Below are 7,924 nucleotides of genomic sequence, written 5' to 3' on the forward strand. Positions count from 1 at the left end.
GGAGAGATTCAGGCTCCAGACAAGTTACACAGCTATTGGTGTATATAGATAGTATTTCAAGCCAAGGAACTAGATAAGTGGTTTTCAGTCAGTAGTAACTTTGCCCCCCAGGGGGCTTTGGCAATGTCTGGAGACGCCTTTTTGCCAAAATGATTGAGGATACTCTTGGCATCTACTTAATATAAAGGCCAAGGATACTGCTGAACATTCTGTGATACGTAGAGCAGGCTCCCATGACAAAGCTTTATCTCAACCTAGTGCCAAGGTTGAGAAATCCTGACCAGAGAAATTTTAGACAGTGTTGGATAAAGACACTTTGGGAAGGTTGAGCCCTAGTTCAACACTAACTTTCTTTGCAGAGAGATGAGAGGAAACCAGCAAAGGACATGGACAGGTAGAGTGAAAGCCAGTGTAGAAATAGAAACTTCACAAGGAGAAAGATGGTAAATGAACTCTGTTAAATGCTGTTGCTTCAAGTATTCATCACAGATCAAATATTAACCTATGGATTTACTGAAGGGAAGGACCTTTATGACAATAATGGGGTTTTAAAGGGTGATAAGGTTAAAATTCTCATTAGAGTGAACCTAGACAATACCAGGTTGCCCAAAGAGAATCGGAGAAAGGGGGGCAGTAGCTGTGGCAGTGTAGAGGAAGTTTTTGCCTTTTGTGTTCTTTGAAGATGGGAAATACTTGAGCGTGTTGTTTGTGTGTGGCAGGAGGACTTGCTTTAGGGGGAGAGTCTGGGGTAATTGTTTTCTACCAAAAACTACAAAGAGAAAGACATTTTACCACCTTTGATCTACAGAATAGGTTTGATAGATCTAGATAAGCAGGCAAATTTTGTTACATGAGCTAAAGTGTGAGGGAGAGGGTTTCTTTGTCTTTCCAGGCATCGTTTTCCTCACCTCGATCCCTAGCTGCCTTTCCTCGTCAGTAGGAGTGATAGATACCTTCCCAGCCCATCGGAACTACTTTTTTTGTGGTCAGCCCTTTTGGAAATGGAGGAAAAGCACCCCCTCCCAACATCTTTGCTTTGGTCAGATTGAATAGAATAAGACTGAGATTTTTTTTCCAGATAGTGACAAAACACATCCGCACTTTATAATTCCAGTTTATACATGTTAACATTTGTGCCTTAAGACTCCCTAATTGTAATGTAACCTGTTCTAGATCTACAACCCAATCTGTCTTGCTTACTACACTTTAGGCTTAGAACAGAACTAGGCATATATGGGAGCTCCCTGTATAGATTGCCTCGGAAGACCACACCTAATACGGGGCCTAATTCTTTAATGGCCTATGTATGTAGTTGTCACTGTATGTTCAAGCTAGATTTTTTAAAAAACCTATTTAGACTCATTCTCCACCCCTTATAATTTTTAGGGAGGGAAGGGAATTTCTGCTGTTTGTGGTTATCTCATGCTTTTAACAAGCTACCTCACAGCTTAGGGGCTGAGAACAAGAATTGGCCATTAATTTTATTCATGAATGAGCAGTTTGGCAAGGATTGCTGAGTACTGCTGGAGCAACTTGGCTGGGTCTGGAGAATTTCGAGAGGGCTTATTCACATAGCCATTTAACTAATACATGACTTTCATCCGGGAGTGCAGTTGGAGTCTCAGTTCCTCTCCGCATGTACTTTTCTATGGGGCTGCTTGTGCTTCCCCACAAGATGGTAGATGGTTTTAAAGAGCAAGTATTTTAAGAAAAATAAAAGCTGTCAGTTTTTTAAGATGTGGCCTCCACACTGGCCCAGTGTCATTTCTCCTGTATTCTAATGGTCTAGCAGTCTTGCCCAGATTTAAGGGTCCTAGGCCCAACTGCTTGATGGGTAGAATGTCACAGAATTGGTGATCATCAGTCACACAGTCTGATCCCAGGAGGGGGGAAAAAATATCGGAGAAGCTCATTTCTGTTCTTCTTTTTCAAGGGGAAAGTAATGACTGTACTCCTTATTGAATATTGTAGAAGGAACAGTACTACAAACTGATCCCCTTTTCTTTGGCAGTCTGTCCACATGAAGCATACATTCTAGTTTTTGTAGTACAGGCATACCTCAGAGATAGTATGGATTCAGCTCCAGAGCACCTTAATAAACCTAATATCACAAGAAAGCAAGTCACATGAAGTTTTTGGTTTTCCAATGCATATATAAGTTATACTTACACTATAATGTAGTCTATTAAGTGTGCAGTAGTATTTTGTCTTAAACAATGTATATACCTTAATTAAAATACTTCATTGCTAAAATATGCTAACTGTCATCTGCACCTTCAATGAATTGTAATCTTTTTCCTGATAGAGGGTCCTGCCTCGATGTTTGTGTCTGCTGACTGATTAGGGTAGTGGTTGCTGTCAAAGTTTCTTAAAATAAGACAACAATGAAGTTTGCCACACTGATTGACTCTTCCTTCCACAAATGATTTCTCTGTAGCAGGCACGTCTTTCAAAATTGGAATCAGACCTCTCAAACCCTGCCACTGCTTTCTCAACTAAGTTTATGTGATATTCTAAACCCGTTGTTGTCACTTCTCCAGTCTTCACAGCTTCTTCACCAGGACTACATAGATTTCATCTTAAACCACTTTTTTTTTGCTCATCCATAAAAAGCAGCTACTTAATTCATTTAAGTTTTATCAGGAGATTGCAGCAGTTCAGTCACATCTTCAGGCTTGGCTTCTAATTTTAGTTCTTTTGCTATTTCCCGCCACATTTGCATTTATCATAATAGCATCAAAGACCGTTAATGACAGATCATCATAACAAATACTGTAATGCTGAAAATATTTGAAAAATGTGAAGAGTTAAGTAAATGTGATTCAGAGACACGAAGTGAATGCTGTCGGAAAAATGGCTCTGAAAGACTTTCTCAACCCAGGGTTGCTACAGATCTACAGTTTGTTTAAAAAAAAAAAAAAAGTAGGGTTTTTTTTTGGGGGGGGTGGGGTGGGCACTACACCCACAGCATGTGGAAGTTCCTGGGCCAAGGATTGAAGCCAAGCTGCAGATGTGACCTATGCCACACCTGTGGCAACACCAGATCCTTAACCCACTGTGCTGGACTGGGAATCGAACCCATGCCTCGGCAACAACCTGAGCTGCTACTGAGACAATGCCAGATCCTTAACCCACTGTGCCACAGTGGGGACTCCATAAATGTAGTATTTTTGAAGCATAATGAGATGTGCCTTTATGTGACCTTTTGTGTCAGGCTTCTTAGCATGTTTCCAAGGATCATTTATGTTGGAGCATTTTTTTCATCATTCAGCACTTTTTCCCCTTTCATGACTGAGACTGAGTAATAATTACCACATTTTCTTCATTTCATTGGTTGATGGACACTTACATCCTTTAGATATTGTGAATAATGCTGCCGTAACATTAGTGTATAAGAATTAGAGTTACTGTTTTTAATTCATTTGGATTCATACCTAGAGTGGAATTGTTGGGTCATAAGGTAATTTTTTTTTTAAGGGGCTTGTGGCATATGGAAGTTCTCAGGCTAGGGGTTGAATCGGAGCTGCAGCTGCTGGCCTACACCACAGCTAAAGGCAATGCCAGATCCTTAACCTGCTGAGCTAGGCCAGGGATTGAATCCACGTCCTCGTGGATGTTAGTTGGGTTCATAACCTACTGAGCCATTAACGGGAACTCCTAGTAAATCTATTTTTAACTTTTGGAGGAAGTGCTTATTTTCCACACCAGTTGCACTGTTTTACATTCCCATCGGCAATGTATGGGTTCCAATTTTCTCTACATCCTTGGCAACACTCCTTATCTTCTGTTTTAAATTATAGCCATCCGGAGTTCCCATCATGGCTCACTGATTAACGAATCTTGACTAGGAGCCATGAGGTTGTGGGTTCGATTCCTGGCTTTGCTCAGAGGGTTAAGGATCTGGTGTTGCCATGAGCTGTGGTGTAGGTTGCAGACCTGGCTTGGATCATGAGTTGCTGTGGCTGTGGTGTAGGCTGGTGTCTACAGCTCCAATTAGACCTCTAGCCTGGGAACCTCCATATGCCGTGGGTGTGGCCCTAGGAAAGGCAAAAAGACACACACAAAAAAATTACAGCCATCCTACCAGGTATTAGATGGTTAGTCAGCATGGTTTAGATTTGCATTTCCCTAATGACTTGGTGATGAGTGTGTTTTCTTGGCTGTTTGTATGTCTTTGGAGAAATTTCAAGTCCCTTGCCTTTTGAAAATTTTTGTTGTTGAATTGTAGGAGTTCTTTATACGTTCTGGACATAAAACCCTTTCAGTTACAGGTTATTTTTTCACTTTGTTGATAGTGCTCTTTGCACAAAAGTTTTAAATTTTGATGCTGTCAAATATGTCTTTTTTTCTGATGTCACTCGTGGTTTTGGTGCCATATATAACAATTCACTGCCAAATCCAGGGTCATGAAAGTTTTTTGCCTCATGTTCAAGATTTTTATGAATTTAGGTCTGTGGGTCATTGATGCATTTGAATTTCTTCTATGATTCTGGATTTCCAAAGAGAAGACAGGAGTGTGTTTTACCTATTTCCATCCCTCTCTTTTGAGAAAAAAAAGGGGGAGTGGGTAGACAGGAGTTCCCATTGTGGCTCGAGGGTTAAGAAGCTGGCTAGTCTCCATGAAGATGCGGGTTCAATCCCAGGCCTCGCTCAATGGGTTACAGATCTAGCGTTGCTGCTAGCTGTGGTGTAGGTTGCTCAGATCTGGTGTGGCTGTGGCTGTGATGTAGGCCAGCAGCTGCAGCTCCAATTCAACCCCTAGCCTGGGAACTTCCATATGCTGCTGTTATGGCCTTAAAGAGAAAAAAAAGGGGCAGGGGGACAAATTAAATGCCTCAGACATGATAGCCAGATGATAAAATGTAAATCCAAGTCAACTAAAAAGGTTAAACAAACAAAAAAAAAGCTCAGGCTAAGTAAAATTGTTTTATCTGTAAGGCTCAGGCATAACTTTGTGGTTTTTTTTTTTTTTTTGGTCTTTTAGGGCTACAACCTTGGCATATGGAAGTTCCCAGACCAGGGGTCGAATCAGAGCTGTAGCCGCCAGTCCACTCCATAGCCACAGCAATGTGGGATTTTAGCCACGTCTTCGACCTATACCACAGCTCACAGCAACGCCAGCTCCTTCAACCCAGGGATCAAACCCACATCCTCATGGACACTAGTTGGGTTTGTTACCACTGAGCTTACAACAGCAACTCCTAGTCATAATTTTTTAAAGCTTCTGAAATGATTGTAAGGCAAGGAAATAAGAATTTACTAGTAATTTAAATCAGTGCTTCTTAATTTTATTGTGCATACAAATCATCTGGCATCTTGTTACAGAGCATATTCTGATTGAAAAATTAACTCTGAATTGGATCTAAGACAGAAAAACTCATAGAAGCTAAATGAAAAACACAGGGTCAATCTTTATGACCTCATTGCAGGCAATAGTTTCTTAGGTATGGCACCAAAATACAAGCAACCAATGAAGAGTAAGTTGGACGTCATCAAACTTAAAAAATTTTGTACTTTGTTTGATCAAGTGAAACAACCCATAGAATGGGTGAAAATATTTGCAGATTGTGTATCTGATGAGAATCCAGATATATCTGATACGAGTGCAGGTTATATAAAGAACTCAACAATGAAAAGAGTCACATTAAAAGATGGACAGAGGGGAGTTCCCGTCGTGGCGCAGTGGTTAACGAATCCGACTAGGAACCATGAGGTAGAGGGTTCGGTCCCTGGCCTTGCTCAGTGGGTTAACGATCCGGCGTTGCCGTGAGCTGTGGTGTAGGTTGCAGACGAGGCTCAGATCCCGCGTTGCTGTGGCTCTGGCGTAGGCCGGTGGCTACAGCTCCGATTCAGCCCCTAGCCTGGGAACCTCCATATGCCGCGGGAGCGGCCCAAGAAATAGCAACAACAACAACAACAACAACAAAAAGACAAAAAGACAAAAAAAAAAAAAAAAAAAAGATGGACAGAGGATTAGAGTAGCCATTTCTCCAAAGATAAGGAGATAGCCAATAAACACATGAAAAGATTAGGGAAATGCAAGTTGAAACCTAAATGAGATGCCACCTCATATCCCACTAAGATGGCTACAATCACAAAGAGAAAATAACGACCAGGATTCCTGGTGACCATGTAAATTGGTACAGCTACTTGGAAAATAGTTCAGTTTCTTAAAAGGATAAACTGTGGAGTTAGCGTTTGACCCAGATATCTATGAAATTATGAATGGGTAAATAAAAGGTGTATCTGCGCATTGGGAATACTATTTAGCAATAGAATGGAATGAAGTACTGGTACATGCTGAGTGAGGGACAGGCATTTCTGCAGAGGCCCTGGGTGTTCCCTGCATGAAGGCGTTTCTAGGTGGGAGGAAAGAACATCTCAAGATTTTCCAGCTCCACATACCCCGATTACTAGAGCCCTACTTCGAGAAGGGGAGGTGGTGTGTGTCCTGAGAGATTAATCCACTAGCTGCCTTTGTTCAACCCTCTGACCTCAGGGTATAACCAACTACTGCAACCTGGCCCTTATCTAAGGTGGAAAGCCTCCCAAATTCTCATTTCTTGAGAAGGGAAGTTCAAGTTAAATCCTCTGAGCTCTGCTTAATGTAAAGATAAATGTTGTGTTTTCAGCTGCTTGCAATGTAGGCCTAAAAAGCCTTAATGACAAGGATCTCTGATGAAAGAAAAGCCGTCCGTGTCTTCCTGGAGCTGGCCTAGTACAAAAAGGTAGGCCTCTCTTTTCTGCTAGAAACATGACAGTATCACAGAATACCTAAAAGACTGCTCTCTGATCATGGTCAAGACAAAAGACCATTTTGTAACTGTGCCTGAACACAGAGAGCAACATCGTCCTCATAAAAATGACTACATATCTATTTCCCTGTCCTGGCTAATGTACTTCTTCAAGAATGATGATGAGTTTAGCCTCACTTGATGCCTCTTAGCTTCTTAAGATAGCCAGTCATCCCTCACTTCCTCACCACTTCCATTTAGAGAGAACCCTGCTTCCTTGAACCTTCCACTCAAGTCACCTAATGTGTTCAAATTTTTAGTCGCTTGTACTATCTTACAGATTTCCCCTCATGGTCCTGAAGATTGGTGTTCTCCCTCATGCAGTGAGCAGTAAGCCCGGCCCATTTAATTCGAGTATGTTCCTGCATCATCTGGCAATGAGTAGTGGCTGCCCTTTTTAGATAAGGCGTGTATTTGTGCTTCGTCATAGTTCTTACCATTTCCTATTATCTGCCATATCCCACCATTATTGTTTTTGCTAGGCCCTCGAGGCATTCAAGTGTGCAAGTCCTTCCAAAGACTGTCATCATTTGGGGGACATTTTCCCCAGCAATTGGATCCTTAGGTAATGTAGGTATTACTCGATGTTAGGTCTGGTGTCCTCCTGAATGATGGCTCATGATTTTTCAACCTTCATCCACAAGGTGAGATTAAATTTCTGCAGCATCTAAGTTAGGTTGCCGGGGGAGCGGGGTGGTGGGGGGAACACTGGAGGGCATTCAAGACGATCCAGAAATCAGCACCAGGTTATATTTCACACTTGAGATTCTGTAGTTGAATCAACTCCCTGCATTGATGCCCAACACAGCTTGTAAACTGGATGTCTAATCAAATTATACTTCCTTGGTAATTGCTGGGCATTCGCATTGCCCATAGTAGTTAATATTCCAATCTCAATAACTTTAAATATACAGATGTGCTATTCAGTGAAGGAAGAATAAACTTGCATATTACAGTTTCAAAAAAGTCCCTGGGGAGTTTCTGTTGTGGCTCAATGGGTTAAGAACCTGACTAGTATCCATGAAGATAAGAGTTTGATCCCTGGCTCTGCTCAGTGGGTTAAGGATCTGCCATTGCCGTGAGCTGTGGTATAGGTCACAGACATGGCTCAGATACTGTGTTGCTGTGGC

The sequence above is a fragment of the Sus scrofa genome, chromosome 10, assembly GCF_054392235.1.
Source record: "Sus scrofa isolate SSC_HxYL_T2T_F1_AM1 chromosome 10, Sscrofa_HxYL_maternal_Yorkshire_Landrace_v2.0, whole genome shotgun sequence".
Classification (NCBI taxonomy): Eukaryota; Metazoa; Chordata; class Mammalia; order Artiodactyla; family Suidae; genus Sus; species Sus scrofa.